Raw genomic sequence first — 19,720 nt, 5'->3', positions numbered from 1 at the left:
CACAAATCCAGATTTTCTGGGAAGTGCTCCCCTGAATGAGGAGCTAACATGCGTCTTCTAAGGTGCAGAACCAATGATCACATCCAGCCATCAGGCCTGACTTGCCAAAACTTAATAGGTGAGATCTCGTTAGTCCACACAAGGCATTTAGTCCCAATTTTCCGAGCCAGAACTTCTGTCTAACTGTTGATGGAACATCTGATCTAGCTCTGGAGGGTGGGTCCCGACCATCAGAGCAACGCTGTGCCGTCTTCTCCAACTCTTGTGCTCTCCTTCCCTCTCCACCTATAATTGACTTTATCCCGAATGGCGAGCAGCATTTGCCACTCAAGACCCCCACCATTTGACAGGGAGCTTTGAAGCTGGGGTTTACTGGGCCAGCAAGGTGCTGCTTGGGCCCTCTGGGGCTGGTAATGCCCTGGGAACCATGAGGTGCCCGGGACCAAATGAAAAATGGTACCCAAGGAATACGCCTGCACATTCTGTGTCGGAATACATCCGAGTTCTCTGACACTCCCCCAAAATGTTGTTATTTGCCCTGATACTATTTTTAAAGTCTATGTAAAAAAAATCAATCAATCACAAACACAATATCCCGTTAATCACCGATTTCTCAGGCGGGCTCAGTAACATCTCATTTCATCCTTTTCCTGAGATCTTAGAAGTCTATCTCAACTTGGCCCTCCTAACGATGTTGCACTGGGGGCTCTCTAGGGTCAGGGGAATGAGATTCAGCTTGTTACTGGATTTTGCATATGAATACACCATGGGGAGCTTGCAAGGCTGTCCCATGGGGGCAGGAAACTCTCAGAAGATTGTCAGTTTCCCCCAAATGGAGAAGTAGGCTAAAGATATCGCATGGCTGCTTTGCGGCCTCGCACTTCTGAGAGCTTGCTTTTAAGTCTCTCTCTGGATGTTGGCCGTTGATGGGATCACACACACCTGGGTTCCTCTGCCGGTACCTTCATGCATGAGGCCTGTCCGAACGTGTAGAGAGGCGCCTCCAGCATGGCTGTAGCTAGGTTCTGGTGGTCTTCGGCTGCCAGGAGCTCTGCTCGGGGTGGGGAGGGAAGCTGGAGCCCATCCCCTCCAAGGGGCCCCGGGGAAGATAGCAAGGCTTGCGGGCAAGAGTATAAATAAATATAAATGAGCATTTATATTTCAGTTCCCATAAGGTGAAGAATATTTTTGTTATATTTACCTCAGGATCATCTATGAAACAATTAACCTTCCTAGCTTTGTGAGGGGTGGGGTGTGGGGTGGGCTAGACATGACTGAGCTCAGGGCTTACTCCGGCCTCTGTGATCAGATCTCATACCCGGAGGTGCCCAGAGGCCCCTAGGAAGTGTCTGGATGGAGCCTGGCCTGCAGCTTGCCCGCATTCTTAACTCTTCAGTCTCCTTTCCCGAGCTTTTGGTCACAGCAGCATTCTTGAACTTTTTCTCAGTTTGGAAAGATTTGCCCAGTGACCACAAATGTCTTTTTTCCAAACTGAAGCTTTAGAACAGGACACTTCAAATCCTTCACAAAGGTTTTCTAATTGAGGTAAGTAATTCAATTCTCAGGAAAGTCCTTCTGGATAAAGAGAAATGCATAAGCAGAACTTATGTGAAACCTACCTTGCATATGTTGATGCTAATTTGAAAATATCCATGCACCCACAGGAAGCCACAGATTACACGTAACAGTCTTGATGATGTGAATCTAGTCTTATTGTCTAATAAGGTCATCCACATTTCAAGTTTTTGCATATTATGAAGAATCTTTCCAGAGGTGACCTAAAAGATATTAAAAAATACTTCTCAAACCTAATGGCAGTAGTGAGTGAAAAGAAGTCTGTACTCTTGTTATTTTTAAAATAGAACTTACTGTGTGGAGGGCATGGGCAGTGGGATAGAGAAGGGGCCAGTATGACAACAGCAGTTGGAAATGATCACTCTGGACATGAACCGATTGTTAAAAGTAGGGAAAGGGATACACACGATAACCTTTCAGCATCTCTATTACAAACCATAATGCCAGAAAAGAATGAAAGAAAGACAAAGAGGGAGGGAAGAGAGAGAGAGAGAGAGAGAGAGAGACAGAGACAGAGACAGAGACAGAGACAGAGACAGAGATGCCTGGAAGTGCCTGTCACAGGGGCAGGTGGGCAGGGCACCTGGAGGAAAGGAAACTGGGGACATTGGTGGTGGAAAACATAATATAATGGTGAAAAGATGGAAGTTGAAATATTATTCAAATGAAACCAACCATGAACAACCTTGAAATGGTGTATCTCACAGTATTCAATATATTTTTTAAATAACTCACTGAATTTTCTAAAAGAGTAGTTTGGACCAGATTCTGGGGAAGAGATGATTGAGGAGGTGCAGTGGCAAAGGGGGAATTTGAACTCTTTGGTGGTCATGAGGTAATTATGTACACCAAGACAGTCAATGTCAACTCTATTGTAAACACACTACTTTAAAAATAATAAACTTTTAAAAATTATTTATTAAAGAGATACTATAACACTAACTAAAGGGAATGGGTTTGGAGGGATGGGTGTTTGATCATTGTGAGATTGTAACCCAAACATGAAAGCTTGTAACTATCTCATGATGATTTAATAAATTTTTTTAAAAAAATTTAAAAAAAAGAAAGAAACAAAAATAAAGGGAATGGGTTTTTAACATTCATTCAAATTGACTCTTGGAAAAAAAATATTTAATGGAATGTCCAGTTCCCTTATGTCTACATTAAAAAATGAGCTCAGTTTACAGTGTTTTTACAGAAGATGTTAATGGTATCTTAACCCTGGTGATGGCGATTATGAGAGCTGGGGTTATTTATGTCAGTGGTGACAAAACTGCAGCATTTCTGCTTTATTCCAGGGATAACACTGATATGAGTTATCCAGCTATAATTATGATTCTAAAGTTCTGCTGCAGTTGAAGTTCTTCCTTAAAAAGAGCTTAAGAAAATAAGATATGTATATTTTCCATAGGCTGTGTGCCTCCTGGGCTCAGTTTATTTTTCTGTGAACTGGATGCCAATAATTCCAGTTCAATAAGACAGTTATATGCTTAAAAATAGTGCTTCGAGATGGAATAATTTTAGCATAGTATGTGATCTAATGGCATGGTATATAATGGTGTGTTCCGATTAGCAAATATTCCTATAAATTGAGAGTTATCAAGTCTAAGACATATTACGAGGTGAAAGTCCTTGTCTTGCATACGGCCTACTCTGGTTTAATCCCTGGCACCACATACGGTTCCCTGAGCACTGCCATAAGTGACCTCTGAGCACAGAGTCAGGAGTAAACCCTGAACATCTCCAGGTGTGCAAAAACACGCGTCACAATTCAAGGGATATCATTATATAAGGAAGACAACTAGTGTGATAACCTATACTATTATATGGAGAACTACTACTTGGTCCCTATAATCACAGCTTTTTGCAATCACATTTCTTAGGCAGTCATCAAGTGCAACATTCATAGTTTAAAGAAATGACTATAAAATTTCAATTCTTGACTTGTGTGCTTATGTTTCCTAGTTTCCTAATGAGAATCAAGTGTTGAAAAAATATATAAGCTTTACCCAACACTGAATGACGAGTACACAAGAAATATTTTAATATAATATAGAGGACAAAATTGGTTTTGACAGATAATTATGACCATTTCTGAAGTTGGACACTGTTGAGCCTGAGTGTTAAAGCATGTAAATAAAAGATGTAAACAAGGGTTTTCATATTTTTTGTGTTCTAAAGTAGAAAAGTTTCTTTAGTTCTAAGAAATAGTAAACAGATAATCAAGTGAAACTAATTGCTTACTTAGCTGACTTGTAAAAGACCACTTAACTCTATATTTCTTACCAACGAGTCCTTGATGAATTTGATAATCTGACTTTATTAGGGTTTATATTTAACATTACTGACATAGCAAGTACATTTCTGGTTGTGGGTCTCTGAGCAGCTTGCCGCGACTGTCTCTGGCATACAGAACTAGTTACTGGCCACTACAGTTCAGAGACTCTTTTTGGTAGGTATCAGCTAAGCCAGGCCTCAGTATACATACTAATGCAATTTCACCCACAAAGGAAAGTGAACACTCATACATTTCTAAATTTCTTTATTTCATTTACTGAGTTTCCCAATTCTACCTACTGTTTTATTTAACAACTTAATAAAAGTTGTGAGATTTTTCCTTTGGATAGGCTTTAGGGAATAATTTCTATATTCTGTTTCCTAAGGAAGAGCTTTATGATCCAATAAGAATTATTACAAACCCGCATTCATTCTTCAGGGAAAGAGCATACATTCTGGTTTAATATAGAATTTAATTATTGCCAGCATTAATATGTGATGACCACTAAGAGAATAACTCGCTGGGAGAAGAGAAAAAGCAGAGGAACAATTTTCTCACTTAAAAGTAAGTAATATGCATGGGAATGAGTATTCCCAGGTGACTGACAGGCCTTTTACACTTCTTGTCTATTTTTTTTTTGTTTTCTCATCCTTTGGATGATGTATTTTTTTTCCATCTAGCCTAACTTGCTCTTAGCTTTATCTTATTATTTCCTGGGCTACTTTCTCCATTCTTTTTTTTTAACGTCTCGAAAATATGCCTTGGAGAATTCAAACCCTAGTTGAATAAAGCATTTAGGTCCTGTTCTAAGTGATATTGAATTTAATCCTGGGGTCAACAGGACCAAGTTGCTTTGCTATTTCTAATCTACTCCCTGCACCTTTTCTCTGAGATTGGACAGGACCAGTCCTATTAGGATTTCTGACACAGAAGGTCAATAACTCTTTATTTCATCCATAATTTTATATTTTATCATCCTGTACTGTTCTAAAGTTTCACAGTTTTTGTGACAAAAATGAAATCTATCACTAAACTAGATTGCTTTTTTTTATTTTTGCTCTTCTTTATGTTAGCAGGACTTTATGATATTTTTTCTCTTCACTTTCAAGTTTTCCACCTGCAAAGGTGCCTTTTGTCTTTCTCCCTCTAACATATAGACCTGTGATATTATAGTCACAATGTTCATTCATTCCAATGAAGTTGCAGTTTTGAATTTTAAACAAACTTAAATTGAATTAAGATTTAATAAGAATGTAAAAATATAAACATTTTAGCAATATTGCTTTTCTATTTTTTTTTGTAAATTTTCAAAGAAAAAACCATGGCTGAGAAATAATGCCAATGACGTAAGTGCATGCCCTGTGTGTGCAAAGTATTTTCCCCCAAGCCACTGGTCTCGAAAGTATGCCAGGCTGTAAAGTTGGTGGCCCACAGCCCCTCTGGCAGAACACACGGCACCATATTAAGGAAGAGCCTAAGCATTGAACTGTCTTCCTGTTACTAGTGGCCAGGAGCCCTCTTGGTCCCCTGAGCATTGCTTCAGAGGCAGAAAACAAAAGTAGCAAGTAGTGGAATCAGACGATTGTATGAGCAACTCTATAGGTAACTTGAAAAAAAACAGTGAAATAAAGAATTTATTTTTTAAAGTTGTGTACTTGAGTACTGAATTTCCGAAATGAATGCATAATTTTAATTCACAGATCAGATCTTACAGTGAGCGAGGAAGACAAAGTCAAATGCTCCAGCCCAACGTTTCTCAGCTGCGGACCATGGGGCTCCTGAGGTTTCCAGAAGGTCTGCGGTGGGGACACAGGGGGAAATCGCGTAAAGGAAGATCCATAGCATGAGACTCGGGAGTCAACTGGTAGAACAGAAGCCACACAAGCAAGGGGTGTGAGAAAGGCTGGGAAACACTGGTCTAGACCAGACTCAGCCACGTTTCTGTGACCCCAGGTGAATTATAAAAGGTAGCTGATGAGATGTGCACAGCATGGTGCGGTTAGGAAACCCATTCCCTAGGCACTGGATCATCCACACGATTCAGGCTGGAAAGAGCAAACCAAAATTCAGGTTGTTAAATAATAGATAACCATATAACTGCAATTAACAATGCCAACTTCTCCCCTTGTGGATGTGAAGGGAAGTTTGCAAGTTTGTCCTTTTGTAGTGTACTCCTTCCTTCCTTCCTTCCTTCCTTCCTTCCTTCCTTCCTTCCTTCCTTCCTTCCTTCCTTCCTTCCTTCCTTCCTTCCTTCCTTCCTTCCTTCCTCCCTCCCTCCCTCCCTCCCTCCCTCCCTCCCTCCCTCCCTCCCTCCCTCCCTCCCTCCCTCCCTCTCTCTCTCTCTCTCTCTCTCTCTCTCTCTTCTTTCTTTCTTTCTTTCTTTCTTTCTTTCTTTCTTTCTTTCTTTCTTTCTTTCTTTCTTTCTTTCTTTCTTTCTTTCTTTCTTTCTTTCTTATCATACCCTGTGGTGCTCAGGGGTTTCTCGTGGCTCTGCACTCAGGAATTGCTTCTGGCTGTGCTCAGGGGACCATATGGAATGCTGGGGATAGAACCTTGGTCAACTGCATGCAAGGCAAACACCCTATGCACTATACTATAGCTCCAGCCCCCCCGTAATTGTGTCTTTTACCAATGACTTCGTGCTCTCAGACCATAACGTGCAATTAATTGTCTCAACTTATTCCTAGGTATTGAATTATTTTTGGTTCAACTGCAAGTATTGAAACTTCCCAACAAATAAAAAAAGTATTGTGATAATAATATACACAGGTTCTTCCCAGGCTGAGTGCCTCTCAACAATGTATCAAATTCCATCCTTTAGTTTATTTTTGAATGAATAAAGGTGATAATAATTCCAAATTACCAAGATGGTAATGTACATAGCATTAGATGTTTCTTTGAGATTTCAGTAAACAGTTTTAGTTTCCCTGATTTCTCTTTCAGAAGATTATTGTTTGCATGCAGAAATACAACTGCTTTTTGTGTATTAGATTTGTAACTTATCACTTTAGTATATTTACTTATTATTTCAAGTATATTTACTTAGAGCCTTGGGATTTTCTAAGTGGATGCCCTAACAATTCTTAAGCATCCTATATTTCGGGACTGCCCTGTTGTTTGTTTAACCCGAAGGTCGGGCGCTCTCCACTTGGGGGATTCAGCCCTCTCTCCCGAGACGAATGCTTTCAACCACTTCCTCTGGGAGAAAACTCTCTCTGGATCGCCTATCTCTCCTTTCCTCTTCCCGTATATTTCTTTAAGTAAAACAGTTCGACTTTACAAAATAAATGAGTCTATTCTGGACTATGGCACAACTGGGGAAATAAAAAATAAGTAAAAAGTAGAAAAGCTGGGCTGGCGAGTGAGCTGGAAGCGCTGAGCACACGTCTCCCCTGCCAGAGGCCCAGGCTTGATCCGATCCCAGGTACCACATGCACCTCCTCCACCCCCCAGCACCACTGGACATCACCCAGTAGCTCCGTTTCCTGGTTGGGCCTAAAAACAAAATAAACAAAACATTTTTTTTAAAGAGGAGACAAAGCTTTAATAAACTTAATACTCAGAATAGAGTTTTAAAAGTGTTTGTGAGGGACTGGAGACAGCTCGATGGGCACGTGGAGACCTAAAGTCCACTTTTACCACAGCACAGACCTTTGAGCACCGCCCACAACCCACACACACACACACACACACACACACACACACACACACACACACACACACACACACACACGGTCTGGGAGGAGTTCTGCGCTCTGCAGAATGGGGTGCACAGGATGGGGGCTGCGGGATGGGGGCAGCAGGATAGGGGCTGCGGGATGGGGGTCCAAGCATTTTTGTTATTTTTAAAGTTCTTCAAATTGATGTTCTGTCTCACTAAAAATGAATGTTGCCTGAGAAGCCATATTTGAACACCTGAAGATACGTTAGCAAAAAGGAGTGTGAAAACCTGATAGAGTTATATAAAGCTTTTCCATGCACCTAAAACTTAAATAAGCAATTTAACAAATTTGTAAATCAGTTTGAATTTGAGATTTTAAAAAGTAACCTTTTATTTGCTAGTTCAAGTTTTCAAAGAAGAAATATATGAGATCTATTTTTAAAAGTAAGTAAAAGTTATGAATATAAATTTGAGAAAATTGAGGGACCAAAATAATCACTGATAAATTTCTTCCCTCTAGATATTTTTGTGGTCATTTTTATATTTATCATGCTAAAGTTTTTGAAGACATGATTTTATTTTAAAAGTGTTTAAGTGGTTCTCAGCCTACACTCACATTTTAAATGAAGTTGAGGACAGGCGTGATAGTACAGTGGGTAGGGCATTTGGCGTGCACACAGCCAACCCAGGTTTGATCCCCGGTGTCCTATATAGTCCCCAGAGCCTTGCCAGGAGTGACCCTCCCTGAGTGCAGAGCCAAGAGTCAACCATGAACAATGCTGGGCATAGCAAAAAATAAATAAAATTGATTGTACGCATATAGTACTTTACATAATCCACAGTTCATCTTGTGCAGCATCTGTGCTTGAAAAGTAAAAGTGATTTCAAAACCATGTGTAACAAGACGTTACATTAACTTCATGAACCTGCTGAAGCTATTTGAAACCTCAGAACAAGCCTTCAAGATTTAAGCTATTGATTACCGGAAGCAATGGGATGAGCATATAATACCATCTATTCCTTATTTTACAAAGCGTTCTTGTTTTCTCTGTTACATCTTTACTAAAGGGACAGCATGGCATTCACTCTTCTTTTTTCATTAACTCAGGAGAGACAGATGCTGAGATTACTTTAGTGACAGTAAACCATTTCAGTGGGCATTAAAATCTATCTTTAAAAGGAACTTAAAAGTATGCTTTATGTAGTGTTTAATAGGATTTTGTCTTTAATTGGGAATTTTGTTATAGTATTTTTGTGAGTGAGCACAGAAATAAAAGCAAAACAAATTAAACTAAATAAACATAAATGTACTATATTTGTAAGCAGACTTTTTTCACTATAGATATAGTTGTCAGATTTATGCATATTTTGTTTAAATAAATAAATGTTATCATGAATATACACTGTACCTTTCTCTTTGGTGTCTTATCCTGTAGCACTGTAGCACTGTCTTCTCATTGTCCATCAATTTGCTCGAGCGGGCACCAGTAATGTCTCCATTGTGAGACTTGTTACTGGCTTTGGCATATTGAATATGCCATGGGCGGGATACCCTCGGTGGCTTCTCAGGCTCCCTGAGAGGGACGGAGGAATTGAATCCAGGTGGCCACGTGCAAGGCAAATGCCCCACCTGCTGTGTTATGGCTCCAGTCCATCCTAAGCATATTATTTTTTATACATAGATACAATTCTAGCTTTCCTCCAAATAAAAAGAATGGATACAATAATGTGTGTTCTCTTAAACTGGTTTTAATGTATCAAGATGAAGCATATGTAAATAAGCAGGACCTATTTTATTTATTCACCCAACCAAGTTTTTGAACTTTTACTATTAGTATATTTAATATGTTGACATTTGAATTGACTCTATATTAAATCTAAGTAGTGAGCCATCTCCCTGGTTGTAGTACTAGATAATTGTCTATATGTATGTCTTCTATAACAAGAAAAATGGCACACATATTCACATACATACACACTGACATTTCCTCTGAAAATCCTCTATTGATAGAGCTTTGTTTCTTATAAGTAAATGCCACTTAAAGATGAGTGCAAACTCTGATCCCTATTTAAATTTTCATTCTTAAGTCTTTTGAAATGAACTACTTCCAGAAAGTAGCACATTCAAATAACATCCAGCCTTGCCTTGAAAAAGCTTTCGATCCTATTCTCAATCCATTTTTTTACTTGTTGACAAGGTGAAAAACTACAAAAGACCTTCGCATGGGTCAGCTATACACATTGTGTTTTCAAACGTTCATTGCCCGCATCATGTGATCTCAAGGTCGATGCAACGTTAGTCAAGGGTCTTCGAGTTGTGGCCAGACTGCTGGACCTGGGGGAGAGCTTGGCCGGGCACTTTGGGGGGAGACCTCGCCCCTCCCGTTATAGCTCTCTGGGCTTGGAGCTTTTCCTTCCATGCTCCTCTTGCTAGCCACCGTCTTTCAATTACCATCCCCAACTTCACAGAAAGCAAGGTTTGTGTCTCGGTGTAAATGGGGTGCAAAGAAGCTGGGGTGCTAAACAGAATATTTAAACTAGTTCTAATTCGGAAGTTCATGGAATCGCTGTGAATGCATCTCTCCTTTTTAGAAATGCGTCTATCAGGGACAACACGACAGCTTTCTGTTGCTGGCAGGGATGTCACATCCTGTGTTGTGATGGAGAACACGATGGTACCTTTGACGGAGTGACCGCAGGGCCATCTGTGTGTAGGTCCCACACGGGGGAGAAGAGAGTAAACCAAAGCGCAGAACCAGCCCGGGCAGAAGCTCTGGCAAAGTTCAAGTCTATCTATCTTGGAATCAGAGATCAGGACCCAGAGAGTTGTCATGGAAACACACATTAGATTGCATTTTCTGAATTGGAAAACGAAGACAGGTATTTGGGGGGAGAAAACTCAGCCTGATTTGGTTAATGCCGTTGATATTAAAACCTGACCTTCAATGGGAGATGCCGTGGGAGATGGAGGGTAGTTAAGATTGAGGAGGGTCCATTATGACAACACTAGTTGGAAGTGATCACGCTGGACGAGAACTAAGATTTGAAAGCAGATAAAAGGATACACATGATAACCTTTCAGCATCTGTACCACAAACCATAATGTCTAAAATGAGAGAGGAAAAGAGAATGAGAGTGAGAGAAGAGAAGTGTCTGCCATGGAGGCAGGCTGGGGTGGGGGGTGGCTCGAAGGGGTGGGAGGGAAATTGGGAAAACTGGTACTGGGAAATTATACTGGTGGAGGGATGGGTATTGGAACATCGTATGACTGAAATGCAATCATGAGCAATTTTGTAATGCTCTATCTCATGGTGATTCGGTAAAATAAAAAATTAAAAACTTAACAAAAAAGTCCTGATCTTGGTGATTAGGTGACATGGCACACAATTTCTCCAATACTGCATCTGTTAATTCTTACCTCTAAGCTTTTGAGGAAAGCCTATATTTAAATACAGAGGCAAAGATGTTTTGAAATTAAAAATATTTTAATTTTCCCAGTCGTGCATCAGCACGGTTCTTTAATGTTACAATGAAACTTTCTTAAATAGAGCACGCATAGAAAGGGCCCTGCTGAGCTGTTTTCATGTGGGATTTTGACTTAAAATTAATTATAGGAGAAAGGCTGTGTGTGCAGCCTTAGTTCCTAGGGGCTTTCTGCATCATTTGAGCTGCTATGTCCTCACAGTTCAACTACGCTTGTGCACTGGAGCTGAGGGTTGACTCTAAAAGTCAAAAGAATGAAGGCCAGAGCACGGCATAGGATTATTTTCCTAGAATATATTTTGTTTCTATCCCTTCTGATGATAAGTCACCTGAGTTTTTGTTATGAAAAAAATATGCAAAAATGTGTTTTGGTCAGCTTTTTTTCTTTATTTGTATTTAATTCCCTTTGGTTTTTTGTTTGTTTCTCATGTCTGGTGTGTGTCTTTTCTCTACCTTATACTGCTTTGTAATCTGAGAGATGACTAGGGATCCGTAGGCCTTTTAATCGTTTGTCTCTGGAAAATTAGTCATCACAGAGTACATAAGAGGTGTTAAAGTTATAGAGTTTTCTCAGAAGCCCGTAGTCTAGAAAACTATGAGAACAAGGCCACGGTACATTTGGCCGCAGTGTTACAAACCAACTTCATGAGACATGGAAGAAGACAGCCCAGCCCCTCCACAAGGAACCTGCACGCATGCTAGAAGGTGGCAGAGACAAGTGGGTCTGAATGTCCAACTGGGAACTTGCAGGGCTGGATATTAATCCTGGCACTGCATCTCACTGGCTCTGTGGCCTTGAGCATGGTATTGAGTAGTTGAAGTCTTAGTCCTGCTGGGGAGCGGCATTCCCAATAGCACTGTTTGGGGAGTTAATGAGGTAATCCATTGAACGCAGTGAGCTTGGATTCTGGAATATAGTCAACACGCCCCAATTCATAGCTATTGACTGATTAGCAACTGAAACATTTGGGCTTCATTTTCTTTATTGATCTCAGTTTGCAGAGATATTTTATTACTCATCAGTATGGGGTCTCCAATAGTTAATTGACAAGTTCTTCCATTTCATTTTTATTCATCGCAAAAAGAAGAGCGCCATATTATAGATGGTTGACCATTGTCTGTTTTGGATATTTTCTAGGGCTTTTTGAAATTGATATTTTATCAGTGGCCAAAGGTCATGGCTAATCAAGAAAGATCTGAAAGACCTGAATCAGCAATTTGCTAAAATCATCTGTGTTTCTAAATTAATGTATAAGACAAAAGAAAGAAATTTTAAAGCCCATCATTTCACTTTAATCTGCTTTAGATAGCAGCTGCCATCACACTTGTCCTCTGAGTGTCTTAAGCCCCATGTTGGGGTGGATGAATGCTTGTTATCACTGCAGTCATAACACATTAGAAAGTATTTCCGTTACTGTTTGACATTTTTCAATATCTGCACTATCATGCTACTTTGTTCATTTGGCAAGAGTTACATTTTGCAAATTTTCAACAATGTTCTATGCCATGCAGATAAATTTATTTTTAGAAATGAATCACGGTCACTGTCATCCACTTGCTCATCAATTTGCTCGAGCAGGCACCAGTAAAGTCTCCATTGTAAGACTTGTTGTTACTGTTTTTGGAAATGAATACATATGTTTAATGGCATCATGTTTGATTGTATGAAATTTTCCAGTTCTTTTTAGTGGGAAACAGGTCTGTATATATATGCCCAACATTAAACTATAGCTATCTATATCTTAACATGCATGTTTGGTATGTTAACAAAACAACGGAGTCTCTGGGAACACAGTGCAAACATTCAAGTCTCTACCAAATGTTTTCAAACTCGTTTACAAAATATATCATAACATTCATTCCATTATAAATACATTTTTTAATTTAAAGGGGCCTCTGTAATTGTATAAAGTCTATGAATGTTTCACAATATCTGCTTTCAAAAAAGTTTGGTTCAATTACTAATGCCCAGCCATAAAAATTCTGTTCATCTGCTGACATAGTAAATCCATCACAGAAGGATTGTTTCATGATCTGTTAATATGGTCAAAATAAATACAGTTTTTGATAAAAAGCAATTTTGACATAAAGGGGCAAGTTGAAGAATCATTCCATTCCTTATCAAAATAATTTAATACATGATTTACCTCCTATTTTTCTCATTAGGAAATTTAGAATTCAAAGTGATGCCATTTCCATAGAGTTTGCATAGTTTTAATTTTATTAATTACAATTTATAAGTCAAAATTTCAGGTACATGATATTAGTATTCTTTGATCTTTCTTTCAAATTTTCACTTGCATTTGGCTTAGATTGAATTGGCTCCTGCCTCACTCAAAACATTTCTTTAAGTAAATATGTGTAAACATCCACATGAACACCCAGGTGAAGTGACCGACTCTCCTACAATCTTCCTTCCCTCTAGCATCTGACAAAATGAAAATATTAAAGGCGGGAGACGGCGCGTGGCTCCAGCCTCGCAGTGAATACCTTGGGTCGGAGCTGGTGGTCCTAAAACAAACATTTTCTCCCCTCTAGTCAATTAAGATTTGACAAATTAATTGAACATTATATGTCTCTATTCCTTTATCCTCAGAAAGGTGAACTCATTACATTAAAATTACGTATGTACTACCCAGGTGTCTTCACTGAAGTCTGTATTTTCTATATGCAAAAACATTCTTTGAAAAATTTTTCTGACTCTCCCAAGCAGTTCTCTGCTGGAGCACACTGACATTCCGGGGGTCCTGACAACTGGTGAGGTGCAGCACCCCACTCCTCCAAAGCTTCCCAAGACAACTGGCCACGCTATCCTTGGCCCCTTACTTTCTTTTTTCTTTTTCTTTTTTAATTTTTTTTGTTGAATCACTGTGAGGTACAGTTACAAAACTTTCACGCTTGAGATTCAGTAATACAGTGATCAAATACCCATCCTGCCACCAGTGCACATTCTCCACCACCAATGTCCCCAGGGTCCCCTTTCCAGCCCTCCCCCTGCCTCTACAGCAGACAAATTCCCCCCACACCCAGATTTTATTTCTCCATTCCCGTCAGAGAGCGCAGCAAGCTATGAGAGTATCCCGCCCACACAGCAGAGCCTGGCAAGCTCCCTGTGGCGTATTTAATATGCCAAAAACAGTAACAACAAGTCTCACAATGGAGATGTTACTGGTGTCCACTTGAGCAAATTGATGAACAACGAGACGAAGGTGCTACAGTGCTATTCTCTCTCTACTTCGGGGCATTATAGTTTGCAATACAGATACTGAGAGGCTATTGTGGTTGGTCCTTTATCTACTTTCAGCACACGTCTCCCATCCCAAGCGATCCCTCTAACCGTCATTGACTTTGTGATCCCTTCTCTATCCCAGTGCCTTGTCCCCCAGCTCATGAGACAGGCTTCCAACTATGGTGGCCCCCTATTTTCAAGGGAAGCTCATTTTACCATTGAGACTCAGCATGATTTCCTGAGGGGCTAAAGACTATCCTCTTCAAACTCGGAGATGATCGCTTAGTATGACTGCTCTCCCTCTAGCCCATATTTACAAATGAGAGTCAGAGGTCAGCATTGAGCCTCAAGGGTAACACGCCTGGAGTATGTGAGAGCCCGGATTCAACCCTGCACTGAATCACTCCTCCCTGCGCTGAAACATTCCTCTCCAGGTGGCACTTCCAATACACCACACCACAAGGCATGGTCACCCCAACCACCACAAAAAGAATGTATCAGATGAAAAGTATTTGTTGCACATATGCTCTATGCCACCGTGTGGCATGTGCATGTTTACTGAGCCCACACGCTTCCTGTATGGTGAAGATGAACTTACCTGGCAGTGCCCACTTCACCTGACCCTGATTTGATGTGTGGCACCCCACCTGGTCCCCTTAGCATCGCCAGGGGTCACTTCTGAACGCAGAGCTAGGAATAGTCTCCAGGTGTGGCCTCCAAAGTCCCTCACAAAAACTGAAAAACCAAAGCATCCCGGACTTCATGTTTCATTCATGATGCTGAGTTCATTTCCATCTTTCTAGAGTTACTGGTGTTAACTATTACTGCAGGCTCCTATACTCACCCCCTGGTTGTCCTATATTATCTGTAATTATTACCATTTTCTTATCTTTTACCTCAAATTTCTGAAACTTAGCATTCTGTTTGGATGATTCTATGAAATTCATATTTTATCTCTTTTATGACCCTTATTTACCCTTGACTACTTTTCCCATCTTCTCCTCCAACAAACTGAAACAGCATTGTTATTATGTAAGATTCAGACTAGCTTATTCATTTATACTTTGCTAAAGCTTATTTAAAATGATACTGTGAACCGACTTCTTCATTTTTTGTAATTGATAGACATAAGAACTAAATAATGATTAGTGATATAACATGTTTATATATAAAGAATAAAAGCTTTAAATTTATGATGGAATATGATAAATTTTTATTCTAGATATTTGCTTATATTATTTTCTAAGTCAGGGTCAATATAAATATGGATTTATGTACACATGCTCCTAATAGACCAGATTTTAATTCAGTTTTTCATTTTATAATTGAGTAAATAACAAAAATTTACCTATCTAAAATAGTCCTTCTTATCCTTTAGTAAGAAAGCACTTTATTTTATGTTTCTTTGATTCACAAACTATAATGCACAAAATAATTTTGCAAGTTCAAAAAATGAATAAAAATTTTCATAAGTGAAACAACTTAACAACCAACAATTTTATATATTTGTATAAACTGGCCCACTCTACTGACTCGGTGTTACCCCGATCCCATGAAGCACACCCTTCTAAGAGAACTATAGCAGGCAAGGAAAGCACGTTTCCTACACTAGGGCGAGGTCAGGTTCAGGCACAGCGTGGCTTCGGCCCTCCAATTTGAGCAAGTCTTTTGTCTCACGAAGAAAGAGACATTTAGCTACAAGATGAAGATAACAGGAGAGAAGGTGAGCGTCTGCATCCAACTGGTATTCAGGGGTCTTGAGAGTTTCAGGTGCCACAGTTCCCTTTAGGATGAGAAAAACTGGTTCAACACATGCTAGTCTTAGCTCCTTCCGACTGCCCAGGGCCTTGGTGAGCCAGCTCTGTGGTGTTGACGGCCCTAGACTCAGCCCCTCCCCTAATACCCACCAGGAAGTTACAATTCTAAATACCATTGGAAATACTGTCACTCACATCCTATATTAGAGGCATAATATCAAATATTATCTGTACTTATTGACCCTCAAGAAAATAGGAAGCTGCAATTTGCTGAATTATGTTTCAAGACCTCAAGTGAGAAAGAGTTCATCATACCCTGAACTTAGTTACACAAGTTGTCTTTGCTAATATGCTTAATTTACTTAAAATTAAGTAAAATGTGTTCAAGACATATCTAGGCAACCAAAACTTAGCTGGAAAAAAAATCCCTGGAAGGCTATGCAAGGAATGAAAAGCCTTGGGAAGCTGGGGGTCTTTAATGGACCGAAAAGCATCTTTCAGACCTAGAAGTTGAAGGGCACCAGCTTTTAATTCCTTATCACATAGCCAATGTGAAAATCTGTGGGTGTTTCTGACTAATAGCAAAGAATTATTTTATCTCTATAACAATAGGTTTGCTGTACCTGAAAATGAGATTCCACGACTCATTCTGTGGGTTGATGAATTATAATGTAGGTTCAATTCTCCAGATATATTTAGTGAAAGTTAGAAAATTCATGGAAATAGGTGGCTCTCCGAATTGTAACAGTGGCATTTAGGAAATGTGGATGACTCAGAGGACTTGGGAGGCTCTCTGGCTGGAATCCACCACCCTCCAATTGCCACTGGTGAGTCACCCAGACACTCCTTAGCAAGAGACCATCATGTCTTCCGGCCTCCCCCATCTCCTCTCTCCAGATTTAAAGTCCAGAAGTCAACACAGTAAAGATGACTAGTTATTAAGTGGTACCCAGATGAAGGATGTACCTATAAAATAGAAGCATTGTTTGGTTTGCTTGGTTTTGTTCGTTCGTTGTTAGGTGGGGAGGGGAGCCACACGCCCAGCTGAGCTTACTTCTGGCTCTGTACAGGCAGTCCTGGCAGGGCTGAGGAGACAGAGGTGGCCCCAGGCTGGACTGCACGCAAGGCAAGTGCCTGCACCCCTCACCACCATGTTGTTTATAACAGAGTTGTTTCCGGCACTAAACGTTTCAACAACAATCCCACCACCAGAGAGATCTTCCTCCACCATGCCCCCAGTTTCCCATAAGTCTTGTTTTCCCTGTGGGTACCAAATTGCAGATTATGAGAAAGAGAGTGGGCATAAGGATTCTACAACAGTGTGTGAAGAGCAACGTCAGAGCGAAAAACCTTCATTGACTTGAGTACGTAGTCGAGTCAGCTCATGTGAAAACACAGTCTTGATTTCCCAGTTTCTTAAGAAAGGTGCTTCTAATTTTCAAAGCTGTAGTTGAGATGTAGATTCAGCGCTTGTCTATAATAAATAGAGTGAAAGTAGAGAAATTTCTGGGGGTAAAAGGACTTCTATTGTTATTCACTCTCATTTTTATGGTGATAGGTATGTGAGGGACTTTAGGAATATATTTGGTTGTCCTTGTTATTTAGAAATAAAGAGCAGTACTGGATATTAATATCTACAATTTGGGGCATATTAACTATTAGGATGAACAGAACTAGCATCTATAAATAACAGATTAGGTAAACATAGGTGGATAAATGAATCCATAGCATATTCAGGTTATGAAAATTATTCCCATGTTAAAATTTAATGGTTTTTGTCCATGTTTTGAAGAACATCTTAATGATCAAGAAAACAGGGTTTGGGGCCAGAGCGATAGCACAGCGGGTAGGGCATTTGCCTTGCACGCGGCCGACCCGGGTTCGATCCCCGGCTTCCCATATGGTCCCCCAAGCACCGCCAGGAGTAATTCCTGAGTGCAAAGCCAGGAGAAACTCCTGAGCATCACTGGGTGTGACCCAAAAAGCAAAAAAAAAAAAAAAGAAAAGAAAAAAGAAAACAGGGTTTGTTGAGAGTCTCATATTCTCTGGCCATCCCAATGCTTGATCCAAGAGTTCAGGCTGTGTTCAATAGCTCAGGATTATACACCAGACCAAAACATACACTTCCTTTCTAATTGCTGATTAATCTGTTTCTGTAACTAAGTGCTTAACTCTAAAACTAAGCACTTCACATGACTCTGGAGGTAATGAGAAATACGCCCACTAACGCTCTTTGATAAGCAGGCCAGACCGTAACGCAGGACTAGTTGAATGGAACTGGTTGCTTACCATCAAGGGGTCACAACAACTTCATATCTCCTTTATATTAGTTGCTGTTCCTTTGTAGAACAATCAGCAGATCTTTAGGTCTATTAATTATTCCAACATTATGGTATTGCACACATGGTTTCCAAAGAACTATCCGGGTTCTCCTCAAAAGATTTACTGGGCAGAGCTCGTGCACAAGAAGCGACCTCCTTCAAGGAACAGAAATGGCGCCTGGGCAAAATCCATTGACTCTGTTAGCTCTTAAAAACAGCTTCCAGATTTAAAGTACTGCTCTGACATACACTATTTGCTCTAATGTATAACTTAAATTATTTTTATTTTGTTAATTTTGTTTGTTTGTGTGTCATCCTTGCACAGGGGCCATGTATCATTCCAATTTAGTATGAGCTGCCGAAGCAAGCATAGGGCGTTTGCCTTGTACGTGGCCAAGCCAGGTTTGGCCACCCTCTTGGAGAGCCCGGCGAGCTACCCGTGGCGTATTCGATATGCCCAAAACAGTAACAACAAGTCTCACAAAGGAGACGTTTCTGGTGACTGCTCAAATTGATGAGCAATGGGAGGACAGTGATACAGTGACAGTGATTTCGTTTGTTTATTATATTTATTTTATTATTATTTATTTCCAATGAATAGGATCCCCTCCACCTGCCAAGGAATTGGGAGAAGTTTGCAATTTGGTTCCATCTAATGAACCCTTTGAAATGTTTCTTATTTGTTTTCCCATTTCTTCTATTTGGATTCTGCTTGCCTGGGCATTTCAGTACTTAAAGAAGACAGAATTTCAGCAGGTTCTACAACTGTTATTGATAGTGTTGTTTTTTCCGCCACATGATCAAAGCACAGAGAGTGAAAAAGAAGACTGGGGAGTTGATCGTGGTTTCAAAGAGGTAGAATGATATAGTTTCTGGGACAGAAATGGAGAAATATTTCTGCAATTCAACTAATTCTCAACGTGCTTCTTCTTGATTCAATTATCAGTGCCCCCTTATAGATATAAATGGGAAAACATCACAAGGCAATGCATCTAGAATCCCCAAGTGCTGCAAGAGCAAAAATTTGAGTCACATTTCAAGATAAAGAAACAGCTAAACTTGCACGGGAAAAGCCCAAGGACATGGTGATTCAGGAAGGAATTAAAGCAGACATAAGGCACCATGATTCTTGCCTTTGTAATGCATGCATTTATATTGATTACACTTTTCTTTTTAATGCCTCTCCTGCCCCTCTCCAAGCTGTTTTCACCCCCTTTTAAATCAGATATACTGGTGTTGTTAAAATAAAAATTTAGTAGAGTGGCTGTGGATTATCAGACAGGGATCATAATTAAACTATAGGAGAAATCACTTAAAGTGACTTATGAGACCTCCTGATACCTCTTTTCATTAATAGATACAGCAACTGTGTTGGGTTATACTTGTTTAATTTTGTGTTATTACTGGAAAGTTTAA

At 39.9% G+C, this 19,720-nt stretch overlaps 1 protein-coding gene across 6 annotated transcripts in view; it reads right to left on the bottom strand.

Annotated features, from left to right (window-relative positions):
- Window positions 1–19,720, bottom strand: part of LOC129406491 (uncharacterized) — a 341,367-nt gene that overhangs the window by 42,998 nt on the left and 278,649 nt on the right. For 5 of the 6 annotated variants that reach the window (XR_008631038.1, XR_008631037.1, XR_008631041.1 and 2 more), the window contains one exon: window positions 1,620–1,778. The gene's annotated coding sequence lies outside the window, so the exon portion shown is untranslated. Of the gene's footprint in view, window positions 1–1,619; window positions 1,779–19,720 lie in introns of those variants that run through there. The other variant, XR_008631035.1, reaches the window with a different exon arrangement.

This window comes from Sorex araneus, chromosome 7 (assembly GCF_027595985.1).
Source record: "Sorex araneus isolate mSorAra2 chromosome 7, mSorAra2.pri, whole genome shotgun sequence".
Classification (NCBI taxonomy): Eukaryota; Metazoa; Chordata; class Mammalia; order Eulipotyphla; family Soricidae; genus Sorex; species Sorex araneus.
The sequence above is the reverse complement of the archived record's forward strand: the minus strand, read 5'-3'. Positions and strand labels throughout refer to the sequence as shown.